Source organism: Petaurus breviceps, unplaced genomic scaffold, assembly GCF_028583685.1.
Source record: "Petaurus breviceps papuanus isolate PSGF00001 unplaced genomic scaffold, PetGlider_PUasm1.0 90424, whole genome shotgun sequence".
Lineage (NCBI taxonomy): Eukaryota > Metazoa > Chordata > Mammalia > Diprotodontia > Petauridae > Petaurus > Petaurus breviceps.
In genome coordinates this window covers 994,277-1,013,811 of record NW_027187247.1, presented here as the reverse complement: position 1 = coordinate 1,013,811, position 19,535 = coordinate 994,277, and the positions used below count along the sequence as shown (strand labels likewise).

At 37.3% G+C, this 19,535-nt stretch overlaps 1 protein-coding gene and 1 long non-coding RNA gene across 6 annotated transcripts in view; one reads left to right on the top strand and one right to left on the bottom strand.

Moving 5' to 3' along the window:
• EPHB1 (EPH receptor B1) overlaps positions 1-19,535 on the top strand; it is a 763,406-nt gene that overhangs the window by 238,104 nt on the left and 505,767 nt on the right. The window lies entirely within an intron of this gene.
• The window catches only part of LOC138177507 (uncharacterized), a 133,569-nt gene that overhangs the window by 112,829 nt on the left and 1,205 nt on the right, over positions 1-19,535 (bottom strand). The window lies entirely within an intron of this gene.

Here is a 19,535-nt window from a genome sequence, read left to right as displayed (position 1 = left end):
TGGCCAATAACAACTGGGAACACACAATGCTGTCAGTAATGGTGGCCATAGTTTACATTTTCCTAACACTTTAAGAAGGGGCAGGTAGGTGGTACAGTGAATAGGGCCTGGAGTCAGGAAGATCTGAGTTCAAATTTAGCCTCAGACACTAGCTGTGTGACCCTGGGCAAGTCACGTAACCCCCATTTGCCTCAGCTCCTCATCTATAAAATGGAGATATACTGGAGAAGGAAATGGCAAAGCACTCCAGTATCTTTGCTAAGAAAACCCCATGGACAAAAGTTCATGGGGGTTTTGTAGTCAACATGAATGATTAAACAACAACAATAAACAACTTAAGGCTCTCATCTACTTTGGTTCGTCATTCCTCAGCATGATACCAAGAGGGGGTAACATTTTAACAAGACTTCGAATCTCACACCTCTGTACTTTTGTGGGGGGGGGTCCCTAGTTTTAGGAAGGTATTTCCTCTTCAACTGTATACCTCTTAGAATCTGAAACTGTCTTCAAGGCACTTTTCCGGTAGTGCCTAGTACAGGAGGGCTTTCTTATCCCTTCCCCAATGGTTAATACTTTCTCCCTCTTTGGCTTATTTCAAATTTACTTTCTATATACTTTTATGTACTTAATTGCACACACACTCAGTTTTCTTCTGGTCAAAGGCAAACACTTATAGACGGTAATGATGACAATGATGATGATGGTGAATGATCTCACTTTTGTCTCTGTATTCCCAGGACCTAGCATAGTGCCTTATGTCTAATAAGGACTTAGTCAATTATAACTAGTTCCCACACAGAATTAATCAGTTCTTTACCCATGATGAAAGGCAGAACCAGAGCATCAGTCTAAGACCTGAGCTGAGTCATACGGAACAGAAAGGACAGTCAGTCAATCAACCAACACGAACTAAGTTATGGTTATGTGCAGAGCCCTGAGTTGCCAAGTGTTGAGGGTGGTTACAGTGGAAGAAGACATTTTCTCTTCAGAGAATTTGCCACCTAATGAAGAGAGTCATCACAAATGAACATCAATAGAGACATATGCAACAGAAACACATAAATATATAAAGTCAAATCTCAAGCGTCCCCAGGATGGATGCTTCATCCATCATCATTTGGCTTTATCTATAGTAAATGGGTCTTACATTTATTTCCAAAGATGTGCTTCTCTCTGTCACTTACTGTATCATCCAGTGGGACATTCAGGTTCCCCAAGCTGTCATTCCCTGGTATTCTCATTCCTGGAGTCATAGTTCTCCTTATATTTCCTACTTTTATAAATTAAAAAATAATTGCAAAACAAACCTAGGTGTGTTGATTATGTCATAGACTCCACTATGTAAATACCTATAGATACTGAACTTTCCATGGCATAGGAAACTCCCGGGTGAGAAAATTCCCTTTATGAATACAACCTACTCTCTACCGTCTCTCTAGTTTACAGTTTTAGAGAGTTGTCCAGAGCACTGAGAAGGTGAGTGACTTAACTAGGGTTAAACAACCAGCACATGTCAGAGGCAGGTGTTTTTGGCTTCCAGGATAGTTCCCTTTTTATTATGTAATACTGCCTTTCTGTGTAAACAGCGGGTATACGTTTAAAATGATCATGCTAGGGGGAATGGAGTAGAGAGTGAAAGAGAGAACCTTTTGGTTGGGATATTGTGCATTCTTTAAATTTAGAGTAGGCTTTCTTTGTCACTTCTTGTGCCACATGCTTACGAAGACTTCTTGCCAAAGCAAACCAAAGCACTCTGGACTATGATTTATACAGTTTGGGTTTTAATCACAAGATGTTTGTTAAAAGTGACCTTGTCTGACTTCCTTATTTTTACACAGGAGATGAATGAGATTCAAAGAGAAAAAAAAATGACTTACCCAAGTTTACACACTTAGTTAAAGTTGGGATTAGAATCCAGATCTCCTTACTCCTAATCCAGGGTGCTTTATCCTACTTATATTGCCTTTGTAAGAATTTCCTATTGTTTTACTAATATAAAGATTGCTCTAGGTTTCATAAGGAGACGCTCTTGAAATGTTGACATAATTTAATTTTCTTTCTTGGTGAAAACATTTTTTATGCATAACATATATGTTCATTAAACTTCCCAATCATCTTGATTTTCTTTTTCCTCTGATTATCTTTAAAGAGAGAAGGAAAAAAAATTCAAATTGGCCTGCTATACGTCAAAGAGGAGATTTTTCTCTTCTACTTCTTGTTCAAAAATCAACACAAAACCAACTTTGCATAGGTCTCTTCTTTCCAAGGAGAGTCACAGAGAACTCTTTCTTATTCTCCCAAAGAACTATTATACTTCATACCCCTCCTTTTACCACCATTTATAGATCTAAACTACTTGGAAAAAGTCGGGACAACCCTCACTTCTCATTTCCTTCACCCATCAATACTTGCACAATCAAGCTTGGATACAAATGGCCAAATCTTTTGTCAACCAACACCATTTATTAAAACCCTTACTATGCACAGAATTCTGATCTAGGTACTTGGGGTAAATAGAAAAGCAATCATAAGATGTGATTCCTGGCCTTCAGGAAAAGTGAGAAGGAATCACAGCACAAAGCAGTCAGTGTAATCATCCTTAAGGCTGCCCTCTGCTTTCCACCCATTAATACATCTGGTGTAGGCAGTGAGGCAACAAGCACTTAAGCACTATGAGTCAGACATTTTATAAGAACAATAAAAGACATGGTCCCTGCCTTCAAGGAGTTTATATTCTAATAGGGAGAGAGAATACGCAAACATATATGTATATACATGTACATACATGTAGTATATATGTATGCAATAACACATATGTACATATATAATACATATATGTATGCATACATGTATACATACACATTCCACAGAGTAGATGGAAGGTAATCTCAGAGAGGAAGGGACTGGAAGCTTAGGGAACTAGAATAGACAGTGGCAGAAGGTGGACTTTGAGCTGAGAACCTCTTATGCTATTTGGTTGTACCATAGCCATCTCTTTTTTACCCACTTTTCCTTGGGAATCTTTAAGAACTTGATAGAAAATCATCTTTATGAGTCAAGCCTTGTCTAAATAGAAAATTCCATGTTTACATGGAACTGTGATCTAATTGTAATGAATATCACTTCCCACAGTGCAGACCATAGGGACAAGCAAGGTGGTTCAGTGTGGGCAGAGCACCAGCCCTGGAGTCAGGAAGACCTGAGTTCAAATCTGGCTTCAGACAATTACTAGCTATGTGACCCTGGGCAAGTCACTTAACCCTGACTGCCTGAAGAATCAAACCCCCAAAACCAAACTCCCAGTGCCACCCCACAAAAAATAAAAACCAAAAACCCAAACAATGCAGACTATAACCTGCCTCTTGTTCCTGCCTTCCTACCAGTCCTTCACAAGGGGTTCTCTCTAGTTATTAGGTAGATGCCACTATAATATGTGATCAGTCCATCAGTCATTCCTCAGTGTCCCCATATGATTGGCCTGCTTTTTTTTTCTTTTTAGCCAAGTAAAGGATCAGAGCTGGATTGAACCTTAGCAATCATCCAGTTGAACCCTCTTATCTCTTATTATTACAGAGAAATTAAATGACTTTTCTAAAGTCACAAAGAAAGTAATTGGCAAAGGTGAGATTTGAATCTTGCGTTCTTGGACTCAAGAACCATTATTCTCTCTGCTGCCCCATGCTGCCTCTTATCTCTGATGACAAGGCAAACCATAGAGATTGACTGCCATATTTTTAAAAAGTTTTATTTCTCATCACATTTTGATTCAGATTTTAAAACAAGGCAGAAAAATCTTGCTTTATCATTGACCTCTAATTTCCCACCATTGCCTCTCCTAAGAGAGAGGCCTATATCAATATCCAGTCTTTTACATCTTTGTTCTCATTTGGGCTTCTTATAAAATCATAGAACTAAGATTTGGAAATTACTTTAGAGATCAGCATTTTGCTCGACCCACCTAGCTTCTATATAGATGGGCTACTTATCATCTTTTGGGTATTGTTAGTCATTTCCAAAACAGATATTGGCAATAGCCCTACCTTTCACTGGTTCCATTTGGGAAAGTAAAGCATCACTACCGCCATCATGTTTATAATTCATCATCTTGTATACAACAATTGGACGTTTGCCAACAAATATGTGGATTAATTATATATTTATATTATTATATATATTTTATGTTATGATTTTTCCCAAGGATTTCTGGGTCTCCCCCACCCCCATGGTAGAAGAGAGGGGTAGCAATGGTAGGACATGTTCATTATTCTTATTATTTTCAACAGGTATATAATTTTATTATTTTCAATAATAATGTAGATGTATGAAGGAACAATGATTGAACCTTGGTCATTAAGTGACAATGTATGCCTGGCCAATGCTATATCATAGTCATTTGGATAGATTCAGAAATATGCACTATCTGTTGGGAAAGTGGTACTGAACTAACAGTTTCTAGTGAAGCAAAATGAAAATTGTGACTGTGAAAGTAGGTCACTTAACCTCCCTAGGCCCCAATTTTGTCATCTGTAAATGGAGGAATTTGAACTAGATGACCTCCAAGGTACCTTCCTGCTCTAAAATGCTGTGATTCTACTAGTCATTTCCTCATCTCAGTCTGCCCTCTTTTGCACATGTGCTTGTCTCTTCTATTGTACCTAGAATTGACTCTTTCCATATCTCCTCTTACCGAAATTCTTCCTTCTCTTGAAAACTTCACTTCCATTCTACCTCTCCCATAAAGCTTAACTGGTCCCCTCCACCCATCTGACACCAACAAGGGGTGACTATTCCCTCTTCGATTTTCTCTTTCCTCTGTTTGACCTTTCTGATGCCTATACATCACTCTAGCTTGTATCTCGCTCTTCATGTCTATGTCTCTCTCACTAACTACATTGTAAATTCCTTGAATATGAAGGCTGTGCTATTTCTCTTTATTATGTCCTCAGTACCCAGTACAGTACTTTAACAGTTTATAGTTAATAAATATTGAACAAATTAATCAAAATGAATTGGTTGGATGATAGTGTTTGTATTATAGCCCATGTTCAGAAACTGGTCCATTCTGAGATAAATTCATAATGGAAGGAATATAAAGTTAGAGGTCCTGGGTTCTAATCTCACCTCTATCTGTGTGATCTTGATCACGTCCTTTCATGTCTCTAGGCCTCAGTTCCCCCATTTTTAAAATGAGGGGTTTTTTTTTGGAAAGATTTATGAGTCTTAAACAATGCATGACCAATCACAGCTCAAATAGGCTAATGATGCATGCCACCCTACCTCCTCACATATAAGTGATGGAACCACAGTGCAGAATGAGACTTACATCTGTCAGCATGGCTGCTCTATGGATTTGTTTTGCTTGACTACTACTATTGTTTTTTATTTATTTACTATTAGTTAACAAATTTCAGTTCCAAATTTTTGAGTTTTTGAGTTCCAAATTTAGCCCCTCCTCTCCCTCTCCCCCCCACCATGGCAGCATTCAATCTGATATACGTTCTACATATACCTTCACATTAAACATTAGTTGAGTTGTAATAAAGAATTTTAACCAATGGAATGAATAACGAGGAAGAAGAAACAAAACAAAATGAAACAAAAAAGAAAGAGAGAAAGTCATTTGCTTCAATCTGCATTCAGATTCCATAATTCTTTCTCTGGATGTGATAGCCTTTTCCGTCATGTTGACTACTATTATTTTATATGTTTCATGTTCTTTTACGGAGTCTATATTATTTTTTCCAATGATTGAATCTTTTTTTCTTTTTATTTCGGATGGGAGAGAGGAAAGCTAGGTATAGTGTTGGCAAAAAAGGTTTAAAATGCACAAAAGACAACAAAAGGAAGTTCAGAGGGAAACACAGAGAATCAGGACAACTCTGAAAGTAACATATTGAATTTATTCTATACTTTGGCAGGAAAATTTTACTTAAAAGAGATTCATGGTTTTATATATAATCTTTCTTTCTGTTCTACTTTGTGGTTAAATGTTTTCTCTCTTTTTGTTGTTATTTTTAAAAATTACAACTTTTTAAAATGAGTAGTTTGGATTAGATGGCCTCCAGGGTCCTTTCTAGCTCTAAATATATGATTCTATTATTTCCTGCTCCACCCTTTCCTGGAAAATTATGTCTCTGAAGGTTTTGTTTTGTTTTCCTTTAGTATTTAGAATCTGTAATCCTCATTAGTCAGCTAGTATGTGCTATTTAGAATTGGTGTTCATTTTCTTCAACCTATATATTATCTCTTCAACTAGATTTTAAGCCATCTTCCTACCCCACCCCTAGGACAGGGACTGTGTCTTATACCTCTTTGTCTCTCCAGTGTCTGGCAAGGTATCCAATACTTGATAGTGTCTTAATAAATATACTCATACAAATGCTTGCATTTGGCTCTGCTCCATTCCTAAATAGGTTTTCCTGGTAATGTGTTTATGTTTTCTGAGTGCATATAAGGAGGTCAACAGGAGTAGGTGACTTAGAGCAGGGTTTCTTAAACTTTTTCCACTCACAACCCCTTTACAATTTCGGCAGTTTTCCTTGGCATTGCATGGCCTGAGCACGTGCACAGTGCAAAGTGCACATGCTTTGTGTTCAGAATCAAGGCTGTAGTGACATTGCACAATGCAACACTGCCAGAAATGCCTTGGATTCATTACCTACTTTATTTTTAATTAATTTTTGGTCATTGTGCATTCAGAAAACTTTTGCTGTTACCAAATTTTTCACGACCCCATATGGGTCACAATTCACTCAAGAAGTACTGACCTAGAGGTCTGCTGCACAAGATACCTGAGCATGGATTGTTTAACATTGACTGTAGGCAATTTACAAGTAGATAATTAAATGATAAGTGATAAATGCTTCTTATTTCTTGGCTTCTGTGTCACCTTACTCTTCCTCATCCCAAGTAACGAACTGCCGAATCTAATTTTTCTATCTCCATGGCACCTTTTTCACTCATCTTCTTATCATCATTCATTCTAACTGCCATTACTTCTACTGTTATAATAACCTCTTAATTTGTGTGCCAGCTTCAACTCTCTCTCCACTCTAATCCATTCTCCACATTGTTGTGCCAATAAGATTTTCCTGAAGTGCAGGTCTGACCATGTCATGCCCCTACTCAATAAGTTCTAATTCTGGAGTGGCAGAACCAACAAAAAGTTAGGGTGAGACATTTTTCTAGTCCAAGACAACTTGTGATATTGGCAGGAAAGATCTGTGACACCAGTGAAGGGACAGCTCAGAGCATAGCACATATGATAACAACAGCAAGCAGTAGGTACAATAGCAATAGCAGCAGCTTTGAGACATCACAGGCCAGAAACAGTAAAAGAGTTGGACAACCGACATGAAAGAGATTGTGGAAGATGCTTTGCTGATACTGGGAATGAGACTTGTTGCATTGCCTATATACAGTTCCCAGTTGTAGTTCCTAGGCAAAGAGGAGCACTAATGCTTGCAGTGACAGAGTAGTAGAGGCCAGAGTCACAGTTCCAGGCCAGAGAAAAATTCTTGTGGTCCCCCACAAGGGAGTAGATGTCCTTGTCTCAGTTCCAAAGCATAAAAGAGTACCAGCATTTGTAGCTACAGGAGAGCAGAGGACCTGGTTGTAGTTCCAGGGCCAAGAGGAGCAAGGGTCTGTCTGGGCTAAATACCAGAGCACAGCCCAAGAGAGCAGTGACCATACACCTTGGAAGCACTGAAAACTCACAGATTCCCAGAACTAGCTCTGAAAATAGCAACATGAAAAATGTAAAGCTTGAGACAGTGCCCCCCTTCAAACCCAAAAGCAGATCTCGACTCTAACATAAAGTTAAAAGTCAAGAAATAGGCTAGGAAAATGAACAAACAACAAAGCAAGAAACTGACCATGAAAGCTACTGTGGTGACAAGGAAGAACAAGATACAAGCTCAGAAGATGATGATGATTTAGAAACTGCTACAAGTAAAATCTCAAAAACTGTGAATTGAACACAAACTCAACAAGAATTCTTGAAAGATTTCAAAAAGGATTTTAAGAATCAAACAAAAGAGGTAGAGGAAAAAAATTAAGCAAAGAAGTATATGATATAAGATAATCATGAAAAGAGAGTCAAAGAGGCACAAAAACATTGAAGAAAATATCAATTTAAAAATTAGAATTGGTCAAATGGTAAAAGAAACACAAAAATTCATGGAAGAGAACAACTCCTTAAAAAGCAGAGTTAACTAAATGGGAAAGGAAGTACAAAAACTCAGTGCAGAAAATGCTTCCTTAAAAAATTAGATTTGAAATCACTGGGATGCGGAGCCAAGATGGTAGAGTAGAAACAGGACTTCTTTGCGGCTCCAGCTTCCGCCTCCTCCAATATATGTAAAAAATGACTTTAAACAAATTTTAGAGCTATAGAACCCACAAAGTTACAGAAAGAAACAAATCTCCTGCTGAAGGAAGCCTGGCAGGCTGACAGGAAGGGGCTGTAGCACCAAGCTGGGAACCAAGCCCAGCCCCACATGAGCCATGTGGTTTTGGCCCCAGGGCAACCCTGACTGGCAGTGTCTAGAGCAGACTTCAGAATAGTGAAGCACCAGTAGCTGTGGCAGTTTCCAGACTTCGTAACCCATAAATTCCAAAGACAAAGGAAAAAGTCAGTGTGGAACTCTGTTGGAACAGGGGTGTATGGAAGAGCACAGTCCAGTCCCTGCCCCCGGGGCGAGAATTAGCAGAGGATAGGTGGCTGCTCCCCCTTGGCTGCCTCGGGAGCTCCTGGCCTGCAGATTGTAGGGGGACCAAGCAACCATTCAAAGGGTAATTGCTCTTGCTTTAACCTGCTTGAATCTGGATCACTGTCTTGGGTGGAGGTCCTGGGGTGTGTAGCCAGTGTGCCAGAGCTTGTGGCAGCTGCAGAAAGGGCTACCTCCTAATTGGTCCAGCAACTGCAAAAACCCCAGCAAATTGGGACAAAGCTCTCTCAATTCTGAAAGCAGAGTTCTACTATGGCAAAGAGTTCAAAAGTCAAGTAATTGACTGGCAAGATGAGCAAGCAGAGGAAACGCAATCCTACCATAGATTCCTTTTTTCAGGGACAAAAAAGGATCAATGCATGGAATGGGAGGAAGACAAGGAAGTAATAACTCCTGCATCAAAAGCTCCCAAGAAAAATATGAACTGATTACAGGCCATGGAAGAGCTCAAGAAGGATTTGAAAACCAAGTAAGAGAAATGGGGGGAAAATTGGGAAAAGAAATGAGAATGAAGCAAGAAAATCAAGAAAAGTGAGTCAAGAGCCTGACTGAAGAAAATAACACCTTAAAAAATAGACTAACTCAAAAGCAAAGAGGCCCAAAAAGCCGCTGAGGAGAAGAATGCCTTAAAAAGCCTAATTTGGCAGATGGAAAAGTAATTTCAAAAGCTCACTGAAGAGAATAATTCCTTTAAAATCATATTGGAGCAAATGGAAGCTAATGATTTTATGAGAAATCAAGATACTGTAAAACAGATCTGAAAAAAATAGAAGGCAATGTGAAATATCTCATTGGAAAAACCACTGACCTGGAAAAGAGATCCATGAGAGATAATTTAAAAATTGTTGGACTACCTGAAAGCCATGATAAAAAAAAGAGCCTAGAAATTATTCTTCAAGAAATTCTCAAGGAAGATTGCCCTGATATTTTAGAACCAGAGGGCAAAATAGAAATGTAAAGAATTCACCGATTACCTCTTTAAAAAAGATCCCTAAGAGAAAATTCCTAGGAATATTATAGCCAAATTCCAGAATTTCCAGGTCAACGAGAAAATACTGCAAGCAGTCAGGAAGAAACAATTTGAGTATTGTGGAAACACAATTAGATAACACAAGACCTAGCTGCTTCCACATTGAGGGATAGAAGGGCTTGGAATATGATATTCTGGAGGTCAAAGGAGCTAGGATTAAAACCAAGAATTGCCTACCCAGCAAAACTGAGTATAATGCTTCAGGGAGAAATATGGTCATTTAATGAAATAGAGGATTTTCAAGCATTCTTGATGAAAAAACCAGACCTAAACTGAAAAATTTGACTTTCAAACACAAGAAGAAAGAGAAGCATGAGAAGGTCAACAGGGAAGAGAAATCATAAGGAACTTATTAAAGTTGAACTATTTACATTCCTACGTGGAAAATTGATAATTGTAACTCATAAGACTTTTCTCAGTATGAGGGCAGTTGAACGTTATATATATGTATGTATGTATAGGAGGGTATAGGTGTATATATATATATGTATATATATGTATATGTATATATGTATGTATGTGAGGGTGTGCATATATATGTAGACAAAGGGCACAGAATGAGTTAAATATGAAGGGATGATATCTAAAAAATAAAATTAAGGGTTGAGAGAGGAATGTATTGGGAGGAGGAGAAAGGGAGAGACAGATTAGGGTAAATTATCTCATATAAAAGAGGCAAGAGAAAACTGTTACAATGAAGGGGAAGAGCAGGAAGGTAAAAGGGAATGGGAAAACCTCACTCTCATTGAATTTGGCTGAAGGAGGGAATAACATACACACTCAAGAAAAGGGATGATAGAAGAGAGGGCATATTGGAGGTGAGGATAGTTAGAAGGAAACACTTTTGAAAAGGGACAGGGTCAAAGGACAAAATAGAATAAGTGGGGGCCAGGATAGGATGGAGGGAAATATAGTTAGTCTTTCACAATATACCTACTGTGGGAATGTTTTGTGTAATTACACATGTACAACCTATATTGAATTGCTTGTCTTCCGAACGGGGGGGTGGGGGGGTGAGGAGGGAAAAAGGGAAAAAAATCTGGAACTCAAAGGTTTAAAGACAAATATGTATAAAGAAAAAAAAAATTTTTACATGAAACTGGGAAATAAGATATATAGGCACTGGGGTATAGAAATCCATTTTGCCTTACTAGAAATTTGGGGGGGGGGGACAGATGGGGGAGGATATAAGAGAGAATAGATTGGGTAAAGGAATATCTAGTAGGATAGCTATTTTTGGTGGGGGTAGGGGAAATATGGGGAGAAAATTAGTAACTCAAAATCTTGTGGAAATGAATGCTGAAAACTAAAAATAAATAAATAAATTGGAAAAAAAATGACTTAAAATTAGATTTGGGTCAGTGGAAGCTAATAACTCTATGAGACATCAAGAAAAATAAACCAAAGTCAAAAGAATGAAAAAAGAAGAAAATGAGAAATGTCTCATCAGAAAAACAACTGACCTGGAAGATAAATCAAGGAGAGATAACTTGAGAATTCTTGAACTACCAAGAAGCCAGGTTAAAAAAAAAAAAAAGAACCTAAACATCATCTTTCAAGAAATTATCTTTTAAAAAAAATTACAACATTGAAAAAAACAGATTTCCAGATTCTTTCCCTACTTTCCTCCTCACCCACCCCCACTGGGAAGACAAGCAATTCAATATAGGTTATACATGTGTAGTTACGCAAAACATTTCCATAGGAGTTATATTGTGTAAGACTAATTATATTTCCCTCCATCCCATCCTATCCCCCACTTATTCTGTTTTCTACCTTGACCCTGTTCCTTTTCAAAAGTAATGTTTCTAACTACCCTCTCCTCCTATCTGCCCTCCCTTCTATCACACCCCCCCCCCCCCCTCCCTCCAGCTTCCTATCCCCGTACCTTATCCCATTCCCCTTGTAATGGTAACTTGAAGATCGATTTTTGTATTGGCAAGTAAGCAGGTACTTAGCACTTAGTAAGTAATCAAACCTCTGTGAAAGAAACAGAAGGTATGAACCCCTGTTCCTGACATAACAGGAAGGGTTTGGCTGAAACAGGGAATAGCTAATGCTGTGTATATAAGAAAAGCCCAGAGAGGCACAGTCAGAATTTCTTGGGACAAGAATCTGGAGGCAGAGCAGCTACAGAAGAGAAAATTGAGAACTGAGCCAGAATTTCCTCAGAACCTGTGGTGGTGGAGCTTCTTCTGAACAGGAGCCCAGGAGCCCAGGAGCCCCCTCTCCCCTAGCTGGATAAGGTGATTCTAATTTTTTGAAAGAGCTGCAGAAGACTGAGGAAGCATGACCAGGATGCAGGGCCTTTGTCTGTTTGTGGCTTGGTTGAGCCTTGAATTCCCAGGAGCAGAAATTGTGAAGGATTTGAGATGGATTGGACCCTGTGGACTTCAGTGACCTACCCAGAGAGCTGTGGACAAGGAACTGGGAGCTGTCTGCCATTGAACCCAGGTGACAGTCTGGTGAATCCAGGTAGAATCTGGGACCATGGAAGGGGATCCAGGGAATCTGAGAACCAACCCCAAGTCAAGGTGAAAAGACCTCAATTTTCCATGTATTAATGTAAAAAGTTCAATGTTAATAAGTTCTTTATGATTTCTTTTTGTAGTTTACTAGTGACCTAGGAATGGAGTATTTGTGTATTTTCTAATGATTGTACTTAATGATTAATGATACTTAGTAACTGATTGTTGAATAAATGACTGATTGAGTTAATTTAGTGTGCCCCATGAATGGAAGACTTTGACTATAATACTTTGAGATGATTATTCTTTCTTCTAAATATTGTGACCACTTTGGTGAAAACTATGTGGCCATTTTAATGATAAGCTATTGTGAATACTATATTGTGATTTTTCTGTGATAAGTTGTAATATTGTGAATGCAATACTTTGATTTTCTGTGAATGTTTTGCTTTGATTTGTTATAGAATAGAGTGTTCAGTATACTGTGTAACCAGAACCTTAAAAGCTGTTCACAAGAGCATTCTTCTGGAAAGCTGCTCATGCATGGCATTACACCCCCCTACTTTCCTGTAGGGTAAGATACCCACTTGAGTATGTTTGTTATTCCCTCCTTAATCCAAATTCAATGAGAGTAAAGTTGATCCATTCCATTTCACCTTCCTGCTCTTCCCCTCCATTGTAACAGTTTTCTCTTGCCTCTTTTATATGAGATAATTTACCCTATTCTATTTCTCCCTTTTTCTTCTCCCATTATATTCCTCACTCACATCTTAATTTTATTTTTTAGAAATCATCCCTTCCTATTCAACTCATTCTGTGCCCTTTGTCTATGTATACATATACACACATATACACACACTCACATATAAATATTTATACACATATACACCCTCCTATACATATTTATATGTATGTATACATACATACATATATACATACATACATATATATTCCCTTCAACTATCCTCATACTGAGAAAAGTCTCATGAGTTAAATTTATCAATTGTCCATGTAGGAATGTAAAAAGTTCAATGTTAATAAGTTCTTTATGATTTCTTTTTCCTGTTTACATCCTCATGCTTCTCTTGCTTCTTGTGTTTGAAAGTCAAATTTTCTGTTCAGTTCTGTTTTTTTAACAAGAATACTTAAAAGTCCCCTATTTCATTGAATAACCATATTTTCCTCTGAAGTATTATACTCAGTTTTGCTGGGTAGGTGATTCTTGGTTTTAGATCCTAGCTCCTTTGACCTACAGAATATCATATTCCAAGCCCTATGATCCCTTAACGTTGAAGCTGCTAGATCTTGTGTTATCCTGATTGTGTTTCCACAATACTCAAATTGTCCTGACTTTTTACAGTATTTTCCCCTTGACCTGGGAACTCTGGAATTTGTCTATAATATTCCTAGGAGTTTTCTTTTGGGGATCTTTTTAAAGAGATGATTGGCGAATTTTTTCCATTTCTATTTTGCCCTCTGGTTCTAAAATATCAGGGCAATTTTCCTTGAGAATTTCTTGAAGAATGATTTCTAGGCTCTTTTTTTTATTATGACTTTCAGGTAATCCAACAATTTTTAAATGATCTCTCCTATATCTCTTTTCCAGATCAGTGGTTTTTCCAATGAGATATTTCACATTGTATTCTATTTTTTCATTTGTTTGGATCTGTTTTATAGTATCTTGATTTCTCATAAAGTCATTAGCTTTCATTTGCTCCAATCTAATTTTAAAGGAATTATTCTCTTCAGTGAGCTTTTGAAATTCCTTTTCCATCTGCCAAATTTGCCTTTTTAAGGCATTCTCCTCAGTGTTTTTTTTGGGCCTCTTTGCCATTTGAGTTAGTCTATTTTTTTAAGGTGTTACTTTCTTCATAATTTTTTTTGGGTCTCCTTTAGCAGGCTGTTGACCCACTTTTCATGATTTTCTTGCATCATTCTCATTTCTCTTCCCAATTTTTCCTCCACTTCTCTTACTTGGTTTTCAAAATCCTTCTTGAGCTCTTCCATGGCCTGTAAGCAGTTCATATTTTTCTTGGATGCTTTTGATGCAGGAGTTTTGACTTCCATGTTGTGATCCTCTTTTCCCCCCAAAAGGATTCTGTGTTCTTATTGTGCTTCCTTTGCTTGCTCATCTTGCCAGCCAATTACTTGCCTTTTTAGCTTTTTGCCCCTGTAGAACTATGTTTCCAGAGTGGAGAGAGCTGTGTCTCAAATCTTTTGGGTTTTCAGTTGTCAGAGGTCTTAGGAGGGTGCCCTCTCTACAGCCACCACATGCTCTGGCACACTGGCCACACACTCCAGGACCACCACCCAAGACTGTGACCCAGATCCATGCAGGTCAAGCCAAGAGCAATTACCCTTTGAATGGTCACTTGTTCCCCCTATGATCTACAGGGAAGGGGCTCTGGAGTCAGTAATGCAGCAGTAGGTGCTGCCACCAGCCTCAGCTACCTCTAGCCCCAGGGGCAGGGGCCAGACCTTGCTTTTCTCCACCCAGTTCCAACAGAGTTCCCTACCCTTTACTTTCTCTTTGGTGTTTACATTTGTGTTCTCTTTGGCAGCCACAGCTGCAGGTGATTCACTCTCCTGAAGTCTGTCCTGGCCAGTCTGTGCTGCTGATAAGGGCCTCCCTGGGTCTGGGCCTGGGTGGCTCTCGAGATCCTTCCTGTTGGCCTGCCAGGCTGCCTTCAGGGGGAGACTTTTTTCTCTGTGTCACTGTGGTTCTGTAGCTCTAAAATTTGTTTAGAGTCATCTTTTACAGGTATTAGAGGTGGTTGGAGCAGGAGCTTAGCCAAGTTCCTGCTTTTACTCTGCCATCTTGGCTCTGGCCCTCTCTCAAGAAATTATCAAATAAAACTTCTCTGATATCCTAGAAACAGAGAGTAAAATAGACATTGAAATATCCACCAATTATATCCTGAAAGAGATGTTGAAATGCAATCCCAGAAACATGACAGCCAAATTCTAGAGCTGCCAGGTAAAGGAGAAAATATTGCAAATAGTTACAAAGAAACAACTCACATATCCTGGAGCCACAGTCAGGATCACACAAGATTTAGCAGCTTCCACAATAATGAATCAGAAGGCTTGGAATATGATATTCCAGAGGATAAAGGAGCTAGGATTACAACCAAGAATCACCTATGCAGGAAAACTGAATATAGTCCTTCAGGGGACAAAAATAAACATTCAGTGAAATAGAGGACTTTCAAATGTTCCTGAAAAAAAAAACAACATAGTTGAATAGAAAATTTGTCATTCAAACAGAAGACTCAAGATGAACATAAAAAAGTAAACATAATAGAGAAATCACAAGACACTTAATAAGGTTATACTTTTACCTCCCCATATCAGAAGTTGACACATTTCTAATAACATTTTCACTATTATGGCAGTTAGAAGGAGTATACATAGAGGGCATTGTGTAAGTTGATTTTGATAAGATGATCTCAGAAAAGAAAAGAAAAAACTCTAAAGTTCAGGAAAGAAGGATGCACTTTGCAAAGGGTAAAGGGAGAGGAAGAATGGAGAAAATCATCTCATGTAAAAAAGGGTCATAAGAAGAAGCTTTTAAAATGCAAGTGAAAATGGGGAGGGATTGGCAGGCAGTGCATGAATCTCACTCTCATTGGAATTGGTTCACAATATACACACTCAGTTGGATAAAGAAATTTATCTTACCTAACAGGGAAGTAGGAAGAGAAGGAGATAAGAGAAGAATAGAAAGGATATCTTCTGACAGAAAGGAGGGTAGATTAAGGAAGGCAGTGGTCAGAAGCAAAATGGATTTTTCAAGAGGAACTCTCTTTTTAAGAGAAAGAGAGAGAAAAGGATAAACAGGGAAAAAATAAAATAGAGGGAAATACATAGTTAGTAATCATAACCGTTGATGTGAATGCAGAACCAGAATGTAATAATATGTTGTTTACAAGAAACATACTTGAAATAGAGACACACAAGTGAAAATAAGGGCTAGAGCAGAATCTCATATGCTTCAGCAGAAGTTTAAAAAAAAGCCAGGGTATCAATCATGGTCTCAGAAAAAGCCCTAAAACAAAAATAGACTTAATTAAAAGAGATAAACAGGGAAAATATATTTTGCCTAAATTTCTCATAGACAACAAAGCAATACCAATACTAAATATATATATGTATATATATGTATATATATATATATATATATATATATATATATATATATATATACAACAACTGACATAGCATCCAAATTCTTAAGGGAAAAATTAAATCAGTTACAGGAAGAAATAGTAAAACCACACTAGTGGGGACTTCAGCTTTCCCTTTTCAGAACTAGATAAATCTAGCTATAAAATAAATAAGAAAGAAATGATATGAGTAGACTTTTTTTTTTTTTAAATAGACATAGACCTCTGGAGAAAATTGAATGGAAATAGAAGGGAGCATAACTTTGTCTCAGCTGTACATCAGACCTTCACAACAATTTGCCATTTTATTAGGGCATAAAAGTCTCACAATCAAATGCAGAAAAAGAGAAATATTAAATGCATTCTTTTCAGACTACAGGGTAATAAACATTACATTCAAAAAAGAGTTATGGAAAGGTAGATTAAAATTAATTGGAAACTAAATACTCTAATTCTAAAAAATGAATAGGTCAAAGAACAAATTATAGGAACAATCAATAATTTCATTAAACAAAGTGACAACAATGATATAACATACCAAAATTTATCGGATGCAGCTAAAGAAGCACTTAAAGGAAGATTTATATCTCTAAATGTTTATATATCAATAAAATAGAGAAGAGAAGATCAATGAAATTTGGCTTTCAATTAAAAAAAAACTAGAAAAAGAATAAATTAAAAACCCCAAATTAAATACCAAATTGGAAATACTGAAAATCATAGAAGAGTTTAATAAAATTGAAAGAAAAAAATAAATTGAACTAAAAAATAAAACCAGGAGATGGCTTTATAGGAAAAAAAACCCACAATAAACTAAATAAACCATTTATTAATTTGATTTTTAAAAAGAAAGAAGAAAGCCAAATTATAAGCATCAAAAATGAAAGGACAAATATATCACCAGTGAAGATAAAATTAAAATAATTATCAGGTGCTCTTTTATCCAATTATGTGCCAATAAATCTGACTATCTTAGTGAAATAGATGAATATTTGCAAAAATATAAATGGCCAAATTGATGAAATAGAATATATATCAGCTATTTATAAGACAAGAAAAAAGAAATCAGAGGAATCAAAATAGATAATGAAGAAATAAAACTATTACTTTTTGTGGAAGATATGATGGTATACTTGGCAAACCCTAGAGAATCAACTCAAAATTAGTTAAAGCAATTAACAACTTCAGCAAATTTGCAGGATACAAAATAAACCCACATAAATGATCAGCTTTTGCATATACTGCCAACAAAAGTCAGCAGGAAGAGATACAGAAATTCCATTTAAAATAGCTACATTCAATATAAAATACAGGGGAGTCTACCTGCCAAGACAAACCCAGGGATTATATGAACATACTGACAAATTGCATTTCAAATAAAGACATATCTAAACAATTGGAGAAATATTAATTGCTCATGGGTAGACTGAGCTGATATAATAAAAATTATAATTCTACCTAAGCTAATTTATTTATTCAGTGTCATAACAATCAAGCCACCCAAAAATTATATTATAGAGCCAGGAAAAAATAGCAACAAAATTCATTTGGAAGAGCAAAAGGTTAAGAATATCAAGGAAGTCAATGAAAAGAATATTAAGGAAGGTGGCTTAGCAGTTCCAGATTTCAAATTATATTATAAAGTTGTAGTCATGAAAATAACCTGGTACTGTCTAGAGTGGTGGATCAATGGAATAGATGAGGTCAGCAATTTCAGTCAGACTTTTCATGACCACATTTGGGGCTTTCTTGAAAAAGATATTCAAGTGGTTTGCCATTTCCTTCTCCAGCTCATTTTACAGATGAGGAAAAAAGAGGCAAACTGTGAAGTGATTTGCCCAGGGTCTCAGAATTAGTAAGTGTTTGAAATCAGATTTGAATTAAGGAAGATGAGTCTTCCTGCCTTGTGGCCCAACACTCTATCCACTATACCACCTAGCTGACACAATACAGAGTAGTAAATGACCATAATAATCTAGTATTTGATAAATCCAAAGATCCAAAGCTTTTTGACAAAAAAAATCCTGGGAAAATTGGAAAGCAATTTGGCAGAAACTAGATATAGATCAGTATCTCACACTACATGCCAAAATAAGGTCAAAAAATGGGTACGTGATTTAGACAAAAAGAGTAATATCATAAGCAAATTAGGGGAGCATGGAAATTACCTCTCAGGTCTATAAATAAGGGAAGAATTTAAGATGAAACAAGAGATAGAATTATGGAATTTAAAATGGGTATTTGATTACGTTAAATTAAAAAATATGTACAAACAAAACCAATACAGCCAAGATTAGAAGGAAAGCAGGGAATTGGGGGGAAAATGTTTTTTTGCCCCAAGTTTCTTTGATAAATGCCTTGTTTCTCAAATATATACAGAACTGAGTCAAATTCATAAGGATACAAGTCATTCCCCAATTTATAAATGGTCAAAGGATATGAACAGGCAATTTTCAGAAGAAGCCAAAGCTATCAATAGTCAGATGAAAAAATGCTCTAAATCACTCTTGATTAGAGAAAAGCAAATTAAAGCAACTCTGAGGAACCATCTCACATCTATCAGATTGACTAATATCACAGAAAAAAGAAAATGACAAATGTTAGGGGTGGGGTATTAAAAAATTGGGACACTAATACAGTGTTATTGGAGTTGTGAATTTAACCATTCTGGAGAGCAATTGGAAACTATGATGAAAAGGCTATTTTTGATACTATTATTTTGATAGTACCTTTTGACCTCTAGATCCATATCCCAAAGAGAGAAAAGAAAAAGGAGAAGGGCCTATATATATAAAAAAAATTAAACAGTTCTTGTGGTAGCAAATGTTGTGCTTGGTTTTCCCCACCCCGCTACCTCAAGAGGTTAGCTGACTGCAGGGTCAGCTCTGCTCTCCCCCACTGGGTCTCCTCCCTTTCCCCAAGTCAGCTCACCTGCATAGAAGTGGGAGGGCTTCTGGGTCAGGCGAGGGAGTTTCAAGGTGTGTACTGACCAATCACTGCTTATGTAAGGCCCCCTTTATAAGCTGAGGTTCTGCCCCAGATTGGGGCTGTTGCTGGCTGCTACTGCTATTGCTGTACCTGGGACATGGGGTAGTGCCGGCTCAGCCCGCCATGTGGCCTGATCAGCCAACATGGCATTTTA